At 39.9% G+C, this 15,038-nt stretch overlaps 1 non-coding gene across 1 annotated transcript; it reads left to right on the forward strand.

The window, feature by feature from the left end:
* Positions 1-1,416: 1,416 nt before the first annotated feature.
* On the forward strand, positions 1,417-1,520 carry LOC118636771. The gene has a single exon (XR_004960755.1). It is a non-coding gene; the product is annotated as a U6 spliceosomal RNA (small nuclear RNA).
* Positions 1,521-15,038: the final 13,518 nt, after the last annotated feature.

The raw sequence follows: 15,038 nt of genomic DNA on the forward strand, positions 1-15,038 counted from the left end.
AATACAGTATAAATAACAATAATAAAAAGCCATGTATTAAGTTATTGAAGGAGTTTCTGATTTTATTCATTAAATATTAATCAGGGTAAAGTACTCTACGCTATAAGGATTTAAACATTATGAGCTTATTTACAGGTATGTCTTGTTTTAGCCTGATCTTGATGAGTATAATTGTCATGTAACTCATACACATTGGTTCTCAGTCTGTGCTCAACATGTAATTTCTAAGTATAATTGTACTTTTTATGTAGGTCTCCTTAAAGAGATAAAAATTAGTGATTTAGCATATGGCTTTTGGACTTCTATTATGTGTAAAATACTATGCTAAGTCCTGAGTGTAGAGTGGGAAGATAGCAAATAGAGCTTCCATGTTCCTGGCATTTAAAGATAATTGTGGTATCCTGGTCAGTGGTTAGAGCATCAGCCCTCGGAACAGTCTCAGGTTTGATTCTGCTCAAGGGCACATACCTGTGCTGCAGGTTCTGTCCCTGACACTGAACAGGGTTGTATGGAAGGCAACCAATTAATATGTCTCCCTGATATTGATATTTCTCTCTCTCTCCCTCCCTTCTTCCCTTCCACTCTATCTAAAAATCAATGGAAAAATGTCCTCAGGTGAGGATTAAACTAAGGAAAAAAAATACAGGTAGGAGTAAACCATGCAAAAAGCACAGAAACAATATTCCAGGAAGAGGAAACAGCAAGTGTCAAGGATCTGAGGTGGGAAAGAATGACATGTAGAGGAACTGAAAAAAGGTTAGTTTGTCTATAGTATTATATAAAAGGACAATTATGGATATATAGACAGGAGTTAGATCATAGTGTATTTTGGGAAATGTTAGTTTGCAATTTATCTAAGGTTCAAGTGCAGTACTTTAAAGGGTTTGACCCAGGCAAAGTGTCTTGATCTAATTTTAATTTTTTAAAAAATTACTCTTGTTGCTGTGGAGTAAATGGATTGGTTGCAGAGAAGAGTGGGCAGAGGACATTCAGTGAGGAGGCTATTAAAGCAATGTAAAAGAGAGATGTTAGTAGTTTAAGGCAGAATGGAGGCAGAAGAAATGTAGAAATGAGAAGACCCAGATCTGAGCCCTGAGAAATAGTCACTGAAGAGTTGTATAGAAAAGTGAGGTGTTGTAAAGGCCAGAAACTAGTCCCAAGAAAACATAAAAATAATCAGGGCTGTTACAAACTATGGAGAGGTTGGATTATATAGGAATAAAAAGTATGTCTAATTGATATTGCAACTTAGGATCTTTTCTGACCTTTGTAAAAGAAATTTTAGTGGATCCAGAAGCTATATTGAAGTAGAACAAAGAGGGAGTATAGGTTTTCTTTCTCTGGCATGTCATCACTGCTAAAAACAAAAAGTAATGGTTAACAGACAAGAAAACATCTATGTAAAAACCTCAAAGAGTACTCACTTCAGCAGCACATATACTAAAATTGGAACAATACAGGGATCATCATGGCCCCTGCACAAGGATGACACGCAAATTCATAAAGTGTTTTATATTTTTGTCCTGGCTGGTGTGGCTCAGTTGGCTGGGCATTATTCTGTGTACCAAAAGGTTGCTGGTTGGATTTCCAGTCAGTGCACATGCCTGGGTTTTGCTCTATCCCCCATGGTGAGGGTGGGGAGATGTGCAGATGTAAGTCAATGTTGGGTTCTCACATCTATGGTTTTCTCTCTCTCCCTTTCCCTATCTCTCTCAAAATCAATTAAAATATTAAAAAAATAAAAGCCTCGAAGTTGTATAAAGTAAGGAATTATCAGGATAAAACCTGAGAGACTGTGAGAACATAAAGAAGCAACATAATGAGGACTTCCGGTCAAGATGGCAGCATAGGTAAACGAGGTATTGCGTCCTCCCACCACCACATCAAAGTTACAACTAAACTACAGAACAACCATCATTCAAAACCACCTGAAATCAAGCTGAATGGAAGTCCTACAACTACAGAATTAAAGCAGCAGCCACATCCAGACTGGTAGGAGGAGCGTAGGTTCGAGGGGTAGCGGCGGCAGCGGTGCGACGGGCTGGTCCCTCACCCACGTGTGGCGGATAAAAATCAGGAGGACACCTCGGCTGGGAAGGTCCTTCCTGAGAACTGAGGGGTCCCCGTCCCACACTAGGTGCCCCGCTCAGGGTTCCAGTGCCAGGAAGAGAAGTCCCCATCACTTCTGGCTGGAAAAACCAGCGGGAACTGAGGCTCAGAGAAGCTGAAGCAGCTGGAGCCCCAGGCAGCTCCCTAAAGGGCCTGTGCACAAAATTATTGGACTCTCTCCCTCTAAGCTTGGAGGGGAGGCAGCTCGAGGGGTGCCAGAGACATACAGGGAAGAACTGAGCTGTTTGGCATTGGAGCAAGGGCTGGAGAGGGGGCTTTCTCCAGGACAAAAGTGCTGTCAGAGGCCTTTGTTCCTTTGGTGAGTCCTTCCCTGGGGCAGCAGACAGTCGCCATATCTGGGACTCCAGCATCCTGGCTCACACTGGTAGCCCTGCCGTGGTGACTCCCTGAGGCCCTGCCCTGCCCCATACAACTTTCAAGCCCACCCAAGCTGTTGCCACTTGCTTAACCATAGGATTGGCCTGTCTTGGATCCCGCTTCAGGTTTTCCTAAATTCTTTCAAACAAGCAGCATCTGGTCTCAGCGAGCCCCATACCTCTCATTAAGTAATACACTGAAACAAACACAGGGAGGCAGCCAAAATGAGGAGACAAAGAAACAGGTCCCAAATGAAAGAACAGAACAAAACCCCAATAAAAGAACTAAGCGAAAGGGAGATAAGCAACCTAACAGATACTGAGTTCAAAATACTGCTTATATGGATGCTCAATGAACTTAGTGAGAACCTCAGTGAACTTAGGGAGGGCCTCAAGAGCATAAAAAAGGACCAGTCAGAAATCATGGATACACAGTTAGAATTGAGGGAGGCATTAACTGAAATAAAGAATAATTTACACAGCTTCAATAATAGAGTACGTAAATGCAAGGAGCAAACCATCGATTTGGAATATAAGGAAGCAAAAAATGCCCAATCAGAACAGCAAAAAGAAAAAAGAATCCAAAACAATGAGGATAGTGTCAGGAGCCTCTGGGACAACTTCAAGTGTGCCAACATCGGCATCTTGGGGGTGCCAGAAGGAGAAGAGCGAGAACAGGAAATCGAAAACCTGTTTGAAACAATAATGGCAGAAAACTTTCCTAACTTGGTGATGGAAACAGACATACAAGTCCAGGAAGCACAGAGAGTCCCAAACAAGATGAACCCCAAGAGGCCCACACCAAGACACATCATCATCAAAATGCAAAAGGTTCAAGACAAAGAGAGAATCTTAAAAGCAGCAAGAGAAAGGCAGCTAGTTACCTACAAGGGAGTTCCCATCAGGCTGTCAGCTGACTTCTCAAAAGAATCTTTGCAGGCCAGAAGGGAGTGGCAAGAAATATTCAGAGTGATGAAAAGCAAGAACCTACAACCAAGATTACTCTATCCTGCAAAGCTGTCATTTAGAATTGATGGCCATATAAAAACTTTCCCAGACAAGAAAAAGTTAAAAGAGTTCATCACCATCAAACCATTATTATATGAAATGATGAAGGGTCTTTTTGAAGAAAAAGATAAAATATATGAACAAACAAAATGGCAATAAATACATATCTATCAACAATGGAATCTACAAACAAAATGAACAGGTAGAACAGAAACATTCTCATAGATACAGAGAACATTTTGTTGGTTGCCAGTTGGGAAGGGGGTTGGGGGAATGGGTGAAAATGGTGAAGAGATTAAGAAGTACAAATTCATTGCTAGACTGACAAACCTCAAAGGGAAGGGGTTGGGGGGGTGGGAAGAAATCAACCAAAGAACTTATATGCATAACCAATAGACACAGACAATAGTGTGGGAAAAGGTGGGAGGGGGACGGGAGTGGGGAGGAGGGGGTCAATGGGGGAAAAAGGTGGAACATCTGTAATACAGTTTACATCCAAAAATAAAGATTGAAAAAAAAAAAGAAGCAACGTAATGACATCAGTTTTGTCCCGAAGCAGTTATTGAGTTGGGAGAGTTTGAGGATTTCAACCTTGCAAAAGCCACCCCAAACAAGTAACAAGTCCTGCAATCAATTAAAAGTGGAAAGTCTAATAGAAGTCCTTTTCCCATTTAATTGGTGTCCAAAATGAATAAGCTCTCAGTGAAGGACAACTTAACTTGCTTTTGCACCCACTTCCCCCCAGGAACACAAAGGAATATTTCCTTTCTGTTGCCAAGCAGGACAGGGAGGAAAAATTTGGCCTACAGTTTTTCACAGTGCCTGAGTAACCTAAGAAATCTCTAGTCATAAATTTAAAGTAAGCCCCTGCCCAATGGCTCAGTCGGTTGGAGCATTGGCCATTACACATAAAGGCTGCAGGTTTGATTCCCAGTCAGAGCACATACCTAAGTTGCAGACTCTATCCCAGGTCAGGGTAATTATGGGAGGCAACCAATCGATGTTTTTCTTTCTCTCTCTAAATAAATCCTCAGATGAGGATTGAAAACAAAACAACAACAACAAAAATATCCTTGGATGAGGATAAAAAAAATGTCTAAGTGATCCTAGCCTGGTCTGTTAATGTTCCTGACACGTAACAAAAGCAATGCAATCATAGATCCTTTCTGAAGAAATTTACCTTTGTCCTAGATCTCAAATAATTTATTACACTTATTTTATAAGGAAAGTGAGCAGCGCACACAAAAAAGTTAATAATTGAACAAGCAATTGAATTACCACCATAAGTGAGAACTGACATAAATAACAGACATCAGAGCTATATCCTGAAGTAATTTAGATACTGGAAGCATTAAACACAGAATATGAAGAACTATTGCTTACTACGTTTAAATAAATAAATATGTGTGGAGAACAAGAAATTCTAAAAAAATTACTATATTTGAAAATTATTTCAATGATATTCCAGAAGTTAAAAAAAAATCATGGTTGAAATGAAGAATTCAATCAATTGAAGAGATTAACAGAAAATTAGACAAAATTAATTAGTGAATTAGTGAATTGGAAGACATTTCAGAAGAATTTATTCATGAGAGAATAGATCATAAAAGTTATTACATGAAAAAAATCTATAACTGGTGATCATGGATGGTAACTAAATTTATGGTGGTGATCATTTTGCAATGTATACAAATATCAAATAATTATGTTGTACACATGAAACTAATATAATGTTATATGTTAATAATATCTAAATTTAAAAACAAAGAAAATATTGAGGAAAAAGATGGCAGCAGGCAGGACCAGAGCAAGGATGAGTGTGTGAGAGTGTCAACGAATGTGAGAGAGAGTGTGAGTGGACATGAGTGTGGACAACCAACCTTGAGGAGTGCAGACATATGGGGCAGAGGGTTCCTGTGCTGTGAATGGGGGAGCAAGCAGCTACCCCAGTAAGTGGCTTGTCAGGGCACCGCTCCCTGTGAGGTTGGAAGACCCCGCCATTTTGGAAGATCCTCTGGTCTTCTCTGGGAGGAGGCAGCAGGGAGCACTTAGGGCTGAGCAACCTGAGTCCACCAGTGTGCCTTGCACCGTCAAACCAGTGGAACTCACTTTGTCAATGTGGACCAGCACACAGTAGTGGTGCTGGCAAGGTATCTGCTTGGGGAAGCAGCAAATGGCCTGGAGCCGAGCACCATCCCCCACAGTAGCAGCCAAATCAGAGCTGAGCACCACCCCCAGCAGCAGCAGCAGCAGCTTGGGAACCCACCACCTTCCCTCACAGCAGCAGTGATTTGGAGGGAGTGGAGTCCCACTCCCAACAGCAGCAGAGGCTTGGAGTGGACAATTGTCCCCAGCAGCATCAGCAGAGGCTGATCAGGAGTGGTGCCCCAGGCACAGCAGCAGCAAAGTTCTGAGATCTGAGCATCCTCAGGCCCCAACAGAAGCAGAGGATTGTGAGCTGAGAGCAACTACTGGCAATAGCAGCAGCAGTAGCAGCATAAACCGGGAGCTGACATTTGCCCCAAGCAGCATCAGCAGCATCAGCAGCAACTGATCAGGAGCTGAGCACCACCAGGCAGAAGTACACTCCAGCAGTGCACCAGCTGGACCCACGCACACCAGCAGTGCTTACCAAGACAGACCAATACCAGTCGCCAGTTGTCAATCCTCCAGGACGCACAGCAGGCAAGAGGCGCCACATACCAAAACAGTCTGGGAGGCACAGCAGCCTTATTTTATACACACTGACGTGCCTACACATTTCAACATCCCTCACCAGGCCTTGAACTAACAGTCTGCTAAAATGATGAGACAAAGAAACAACACCCAAATGAAAGAAATGGAAGAATCACCAGAAAAGGAACTACGTGAAATGGAAGCAAGCAACTTGTCAGATAAAGAATTCAAAGCAATGATTTTAAGGGAGCTCAAACAATTCAGTGAGAACTATAAGCAACTTAATGAGAATTATAAAGAGTTCAGTGGGAACTACATCAACATAAAAAAAGAGGTAGAAACTATGCATAAAAATCAAGTGGAAATAAAAAATGACGTGGCTGATATGAAAAATACCATAGAATGTCTCAATAGTGGATTAGAAGAAGCTGAAGACTGAATCAGCTAGCTAGAAGACAAGGTAGAAGAATACCTCCAAATAGAGTAGCAAATAAAAAAATAAAATTAAAAAGCAGGAGGGAGTTTAAGGGAGCTTTGGGACAACAAGAAACAGAACAACATTCAAATTATAGGGGAAATAGAAGAAGAATCAGAGAAATGAATAGAGAACCTGTTTGAAGAAATAATGACAGAAAAATTTCCTAATTTGGTGAAGAAAAAAGTGACACAAGTCCAGGACACAGAGAGTCCCAAGCAAGAGGAACCCTAAAAGACCCACAGATAGACACATCATAATCAAAATGGCAAACATTAAAGACAAAGAAAGAATCTGAAACAAAGCAAGAGAGAGAAACAGAAAACTACCCACAAGGGAGCTCCCATTACACTGTCGGCTGATTTCTCAACAGAAGCACTGCAGGCCAGAAGGGAGTGGTATGAAGTATACAAAGTAACGAAAGGCAAGGGTCTGAAGCCAAGACTACTCTATCCAGCAAAGCTATCACTCAAAATTGAAGGAGAAATAAAGAGCTTCACAGACAAAAAACAACAACAACAAACTAAAGAAATGTACCACCAAACCAGCACAGCAAAAAATGCTAAAGAGACAGCTGTAAGAAGAAGAAGAAATATATATAGAGAGAGGAAGACGGGCATAAAATAAAAATGGCAACTAATAAGTATCTATCAATAATAACCTTAAATGTAAATGGCTTAATTGCTCCAATCAAAAGACATAGGGTAGCTGATTGGATAAGAAAACATGACCCATAGCTATGCTGTCTACAAGAGACCCACCTCACAACAAAAGACTGGAAATGGAAATGAAAAATAAGCTGGTGTAGCAATAATCTTATCTGATAAGATAGACTTCAAAACAAGGGCCATAATAAGCAACAAAGAAGGCCACCACATAATATTAAGGAGATCAATCCAACAAGAAGATATAGCCCTGGTAAACATATATGCACCAAATATACAAGGACCATATATATTAAAAAACTTCTGGAGGCCTTCATGAGAGAGATCAATAGCAAAACAGTCATAGTGGGTGACTTTAACACCCCATTGACACCACTGGATAGATCTTCTGGATAAAAAATTAACAAGGAAACAGAGCCCTTAAATGGTGAACCAGATTACTTGGACTTAATAGATATTTGCAGAACATTTCACCCCAAAGCTGCTGAATATACATTCTTCTCAAGTGCATACAGGACATTCTCAAAGAAAGATCACATGTTAGGACACAAAGTAAGTCTCTACAAATTCAAGAAGATTGAAATTATATCATACATCTCAGACCACAGTGGCATGAAACTAGAAATTAATTACAATAAAAACACTTAAAAACATTCAAACACATGGAGGCTAAATAGCATGTTATTAAAAAACAAATGGGTTACCAAGGAGATCAAGAAAGAAATAAAAAACTTTCTGGAAATAATAAAAATGAACACACAACAATACAAAGTCTATGGCACACAGCAAAAGCAGTTCTGAGAGGGAAGTTCATACCAATACAGGCCTACCTCAAGAAAGAAGAAAAATTTCTAATAAAATGTCTAACCCAACAACTAAAAGATTTAGAAAGAGAACAAAAAGAAAAACCCAGAGTTAGTAGAAGGAAGGAAATAATAAAAGTCAGAGCAAAAATAAATGACACAGAGACTGGAAAAAAAAAAATACAAAAGATCAATGAAATGAAGAGCTGGTTCTTTGAAAAGATAAACAAGACTGATCAACCTTTAGCCAGACTCACCAAGAAACAAAGAGAGAGAACTCAAAGTAATAAAATCAGAAATGAAAGAGGTGAAGTAACAATGGACACCAAACAAATACAAAGGATTGTGAGAAAATACATGAACAATTAATATGCTGACAAATTTGACAACCTAGGCAAAATGGACAAATTATTAGAATAATATACTATTCCAAAACTCAACTGGGAAGAATCAGAAAACTTAAACAGACCAATAACAATTAAGGAATTAGAAGAAGTAATCAATGAAATCCCAGCAAACAAAAGCCCTGGTCCGGACAGCTACACAGGGGAGTTTTACTAAACATTCAAAGAAGAACCATCACCTATTCTCAAACTATTACAAAATATTCAACAGGAAAGAAGACTTCTGAGCTTTTTCTATGAGGCAAGCATAATTTTAATCCCAAACCCAGATAAAAAGAAAGAAAAATACAGGCCAATATCCCTGATGAACATAGATGCCAAAATTCTCAACAAAATCTTAGGAAATTAAATCCAGAAATATATTTAAAAATTATACACCACAACCAAGTGGGATTTATCCCAGGGATGCAAGGATGGTACAATATTTGTAAATCGATAAATGTGATATACCACATAAACAAAATGAAAATAAAAATCAGGTGATCAAATCAAAAGAGGCTGAAAAAGCATTTGACAAAATCCAGCATCCCTTTTTGATAAAAACTCTCAGCAAAGTGGGAATAAAAGGATCGTATCTCAACATAATAAAGGACATATATGACAAACTTACAGCCAATATCATACTCAATGGGCAGAAACTAAAAACATTTCCCTTAACAACAGCAACAAAACAGGGATGTCCACTTTTGGCACTCTTATTTAACATAGTACTGGAAGTCTTGGCCACAGTACTCAGACAAGTAAAAGAAGAAAAAAAAAAGGATTCAAATTGCAAAGGAAGATGTGAAAATGTCATAATTTGCAGATGACATGATATTGTACATAGAAAACCCTAAAGACTTCATCAAAAAACTACTAGATTTAATAAATGAATTTGGCAATGCAGCGGGATACAAATCAACATCCAGAAATTATCAGCTTCATTTTTCAATATTTTTTTTATTGCTTTTAGAGAAAGACGGAGAGGGAGAAATATAGAAACATCTACGAGAGAGAACATCAATAGGCTGCCTGTTGCATACACTTCACTGGGGATTGGGCTCACAACTTGGGCATGTGCCCTAACTGGGAATTGAACCAGTGACCTCTTGGTGCATAAGCTGACGCTCAACTGTTGAGTCACACCGGTCGGGCTCATTGGCATATTTATACACCAATAATGAAAACACAAGAAAAAACAAAAACAACAACAACAAAAAAACAAAACAACAAAAAAATTAAGCCCATTTACCATTACAACAAAATAATTAAGATACCTAGGAATAAACTTAACCAAAGAAGTAAAGGACCTGTTCACAGAAAACTACAGGACATTGAAAAAAGAAACAGAGAAAAACATGAAAAAGTGGAAGCAAATACCTTGTTCATAGATTGGAAGAATTAACATCATTAAACTGTCCATACTACCCCAAGTAATCTATAGATTCAATGCAATCCCCATTAAAATACCAATGACATATTTCACAGAACTAGAGCAAACACTTCAAAAGTTTATATGGAAGGGGAAAAAAGACCCCAAATAGCCACAGCAATCTTAGAAAAAAGAACAAAGTAGGAAAGACCACAATACCAGATATAAGGTTATACTACAAAGCTACTATAATTAAAATAGACTGGTACTGGCACAAGAACAAGTGTATAGATCAGTGGTTCTCAACCTTCCTAATGCTGTGACCCTTTAATACAGTTCCTCAGTTGTATGTGGGCGTATCTGCATGTGGGCGGACCCACCTAGAGATGGATAGAGGAATGGTGTCTTGGTTTCTAAGTCCGTTGGAAATTTGTGTTTTCCAATGGTCTTAGGCAACCCCTGTGAAAGGGTGGTTCAACCCCCAAAGGGGTTGTGACCCACAGGTTGAGAACCACTGATATAGATTAATGGAACAGAACAAAGAAGCCAGAAATTGACCCAAGATATTATGCTCAATTAATATTTGACAAAGGTGGCAAAAGGATATAATGGAGTAAATACAGCCTCTTTAATAAATGGGGTTGTGAAAATTGGACACCTATATGCAAAAAAAAATGAAACTCAACCACCAACTTACCATCATACACAAGAATAAACACAAAATGCATAAAAGACATAAATGTGATTCATGAATACATAAAAATCCTTTAAAAAAAGAGGCAAAAAAATCAGACATCACACGCAGCAGAATTTTCACTGATACAATGCCTAAGGCAAGAAAAACAAAGGAAAAATTAATACGTGGGACTCCATCAAACTAAAAAGCTTCTGCACAGCTAAAGAAACAAGCATTAAAATGGAAAGGGAGCCCACTATATGGGAGAGCATAATTGCCAATGATACTTCAGATAAAGCTTTAATTCTCAAAATAAATAGTGTACTCATACAACTCAACAAAAGGAAGACAAAGAAACTAATTTTAAAAATGGGGAGATTCCAAAATGACGGTGGAGGAAATAGAAGTTACATAGACCGTCTCCCAGGACCAAACTGGAATTACAAGTAAAATAAAGACAAATTGTTGAAAGAGCAACTGAAAAGCAGCTTGCAAGGATCATATAACCAGGGACACTGAATCAATCCTGGTAGGACTGCAGAGGTGTGAGAAGAAGGCTGGGAGCCCACAGACAGCAGCGGTCTTAGCTGTGAGCAGCACACTCAGGGTTACACTCCCAAGTGGCTCCACAGTGCAGAGCCAGGACTGAAAATAAAATAGCCACCTCCACTCACCTTGGGCTCTGGCGGAGGGAGGGCAGACTGGACTGGAACTGTGTGGGGACATTCGGGATCTGGAGGGCACTCAAAGCTTTTGTTAAGTTGTGGCCATCTTACTCCTTCTCAGGGCTCTGGAGAGAGGCAGCGAACCCTCACTTGGAGATTCAACCCCACACAGGTGGGCCACTGAAATGCCAATTGAAGCTCATTAACAACCAGCACCTGCCCCACCCTCGGGAAATCCCCTTACATAAATCAACTGAGGGAAATTTTCATTCAATTGATAACCCAAGGCTCTTCAAGAAACTGCTACTGATAGCCTTCAGGTAAAAAGCAAGACGATAACTGTACACTTCTTGGGCTAGCAACTCTAACCAGGAAAGTGAGACTTGACAGTGGTGTTTAAGGTGGGTCCTCCCTTGCTCATCCAAATCCAGGAGAGGGAACCACAAACAACAGAACACCAACACCAGCAATAACAACAACAAAATTTGTCAGGCTCCAAAGAACCCTCTGATAGCCAAAATGGCAAAACAAATGCCAAATGAAAAAACAAGAGACCTCTACTGAAAATAAGATAAATGAGGAGCAGTTTAGCATGTTAACAGAGCTAGAATTCAGAGCCATGATCGTCAGGAAGATCAACAGCATGTGCAAGGACATGAGCATCATGAGTAAAGACATAAAAATGTTGACAATCAACCAGTTGGAAATTAAAACCATCAGGAACACATAAAGAATGACATATCAGAAATAAAGGACATATCGGAAGGTCAAAACAGCAGTGTAGAGGAAGCTGAGGACCAGATCAGTGAATTAGAAGACAGGGTACAAAAAATCAACCAATCAGAAACAAAACAAAACAAAACAAAACAAAAAAAAAACAATTAAAAAACAGGAAGATAGCTTAACAGAACTGTGGGACAACTGGAAACCTAATAATATTCACAATATAGGAGTCCCCAAAGAGGAAGACAATAGGCAAGGGTTAGAGAATATATTTGAAGAAATAGTGACAAAAAAAATTTCCTAAATAGGTGAAGGAAGAAGGCATTCAAGTTTAAGAACCACAGAGAGCCCCAAACAAGAAGAACCCAAACAGGCCCACACCAAGACACATAGTAATCAAAATGCCAAAAATTAAAGACAAAGAGAGAATCCTAAAAGCAGCAAGAGATAAGCAACAAATTACCTACAAAGGAACCCCCATAAGGCTCTCAGCTGACTTCTCAACAGAAACACTACAGGCCAGAAGGGAGTGGCATGAAGTAATCAGGTCATGAAAAACAAGGATCTGATTCCAAGACTACTCTACACAGCAAAGCTGTCATTCGAAATAGAAGGTCAAATAAAGAGCTTTCCAGAAAAAGAAAGGCTAAGGGAATATATTAACACCAAACCAGCACTGCAAGAAATGTTAAAAGGACTGCTGTAATTAGCAGGAGAAATGGGAAGAAAAATAGAACCACACTAAACAAAAATGGCATTAAATAATACATATCAATTATCACATTAAATGGAAATGGATTGAACGCTCCAATCAAAAGAGGCAGAGTAGCTGATTGGAAAAGAAAGCATGACTTATCTATATGTTGATATAACAGACGCACCTCACAACAAAAGACTCACATAGGTTGAAATTGAAGGGATGGAAAACAATCTTCTAAGCAAACAAAAAGGAAAAAAGAGCTGGGGTAGCAATACTCATATCTGATAAAATAGATTTCAAAATGAAGGCCATAACTAGAGAAAAAGAAGGCCAGTACATAATATTGAAAGGATCTATCCAACAGGAAGATATAACCTTGGTAAACATACATGCACCCAATAAAAAAACAGCAAAATATATTAAAAATCTTTTGGAGGACTACAAAGGAGAAATCGACAACAATACAATCATAGCAGGGGACTTCAAAACCCTGCTGACATCACTGGATAGAGCTAGACAAAAATTTAGCAAGGAAAACAGAGACTCTTAATGAAACACTAGATCAAATGGATTTAGTAGATATCTACAGAGAATTACACCCCAAAACTACAGAATTAACATTCTTCTCAAGTGCACATGGGACATTCTCAAAGATACACTACATGTTAGAACACAAACTAAGTCTCTACAAGTTCAAGAATATTGAAATCATATCAAGAATCTTCTCAGATCACAATGGCATGCAACTAGAAATTAATTGCAACAAGAACATGCAAAAACATTTAAACACGTGGAAGCTAAATAACATGTTATTAAAAAATATGCGTTACGGAGCGAAAAAATGGCGGCGGAGTGAACGGAAGCTACACAGACCGTCTCAGAACCAAACGGGAATTACAACTATAACACAGACAAATTGACGGGAAAAACCAACAGAAAAGCAGCTTGTGAGGACCATATAACGAGGGACACTGACTCCATCCCGGTAGGCTTGTGAAGGCGCAAGATGGGGGCTGGGAGCCCACGGTCTGCAGCTCCACAGCGGCCTTAGCTGGGAGCATCGCCCTCGGGTTACACTCCCAGGAGGATCCACAGCGCACAGCCGGGACAGAGGCTAAAACAGTCACAGCAACTCACCTTGGGCTCTGGCAGAGGGAGGGCAGACTGGACTGGAACTGTGTGGGGACACTTGGGATTTGGAGGGCGCTCAGAGCTTTGGCTGAGTGCAGCCAAGCAGGACAGTGGCCACATTGCTCCTTCCCAGGGCTCCGAGGAGAGGCAGAAGCCCCTCCCTCGGAGATCCAACCCCACCTTGTGGGCCATTGAAGTGCTAATTGAGGCTCATTAACAACAAGCATCTGCCCCACCCTCGGGAAATCCCCTTGTGCTAAGCACCTGAGGGAGCTTTTCAATCAACTGACAACCCAAAACTCATCAAGTAACCTCCACTGCTAGCCTCCAGGCAAAAAGCTAGAGGATAACAGTACCTTTCCTGGGCCTGCAACTTTCACCAGAAAAGTAAGACTTGACAGTGGTGTTCAACGTGGGTCCTCCCTCACTCATCTAAACACAGGAGAGGGAGCCACAAATAGCAGAACACCAACACCCACAGGGAAAACTTGACAGGCTCCAAAGCCCACAGTGATAGCCAAAATGGTGAAACACAGAAACAGAAGCCAAATGAAAGAGCAACAGACCTCCACCAAAGATGAGATCAATGTGGAGCAATTAGGCATGTTAACAGAGCTAGAATTCAGAGCCATGATCTTGAGGAAGCTGAACAGCATGGATAAGGACATGGAGACACTGAAAAAAAGCCAATTAGAAATTAAAAACCAACAAGAAGAGATAAAAAATGACATATCAGAAATGAAAAACACATTGGAAAGTTTAAAAAGCAGAGTAGAGGAAGTTGAGGACCGGATCAGTGAATTAGAAGACAGGGTAGAAAAAATCAACAAATCAGAAAAACAAAAGGAAAAAACTATTAAAAAACAGGAAGACAGCTTAAGAGAACTATGGGACAACTGGAAACGTAATAATATTCGCATCATAGGAGTCCCCGAAGAAGAAGAAAATGAGCAAGGGATAGAGAATATATTCAAAAAAATAGTGACAGAAAACTTCCCTAATTTGGTGAAGGAAGAAGGCATTCAAGTTCAAGAAGCACAGAGGGTCCCAAGTAAGAAGAACCCAAAAGGCCCACACCAAGACACATAGTAATTAAAATGCCACAAATTAAAGACAAAGAGAGAATCCTAAAAGCAGCAAGAGATAAGCAACAGGTTACCTACAAAGGGAAACCCATAAGGCTCTCAGCTGACTTCTCACAAGAAACACTACAGGCCAGAAGAGAATGGCATGAAGTAATCAAAGTCATGAAAAAGAAGAATGTGAATCCAAGAC

The sequence above is a fragment of the Molossus molossus genome, unplaced genomic scaffold, assembly GCF_014108415.1.
Source record: "Molossus molossus isolate mMolMol1 unplaced genomic scaffold, mMolMol1.p scaffold_m16_p_2, whole genome shotgun sequence".
In the NCBI taxonomy this organism is placed as follows: domain Eukaryota; kingdom Metazoa; phylum Chordata; class Mammalia; order Chiroptera; family Molossidae; genus Molossus; species Molossus molossus.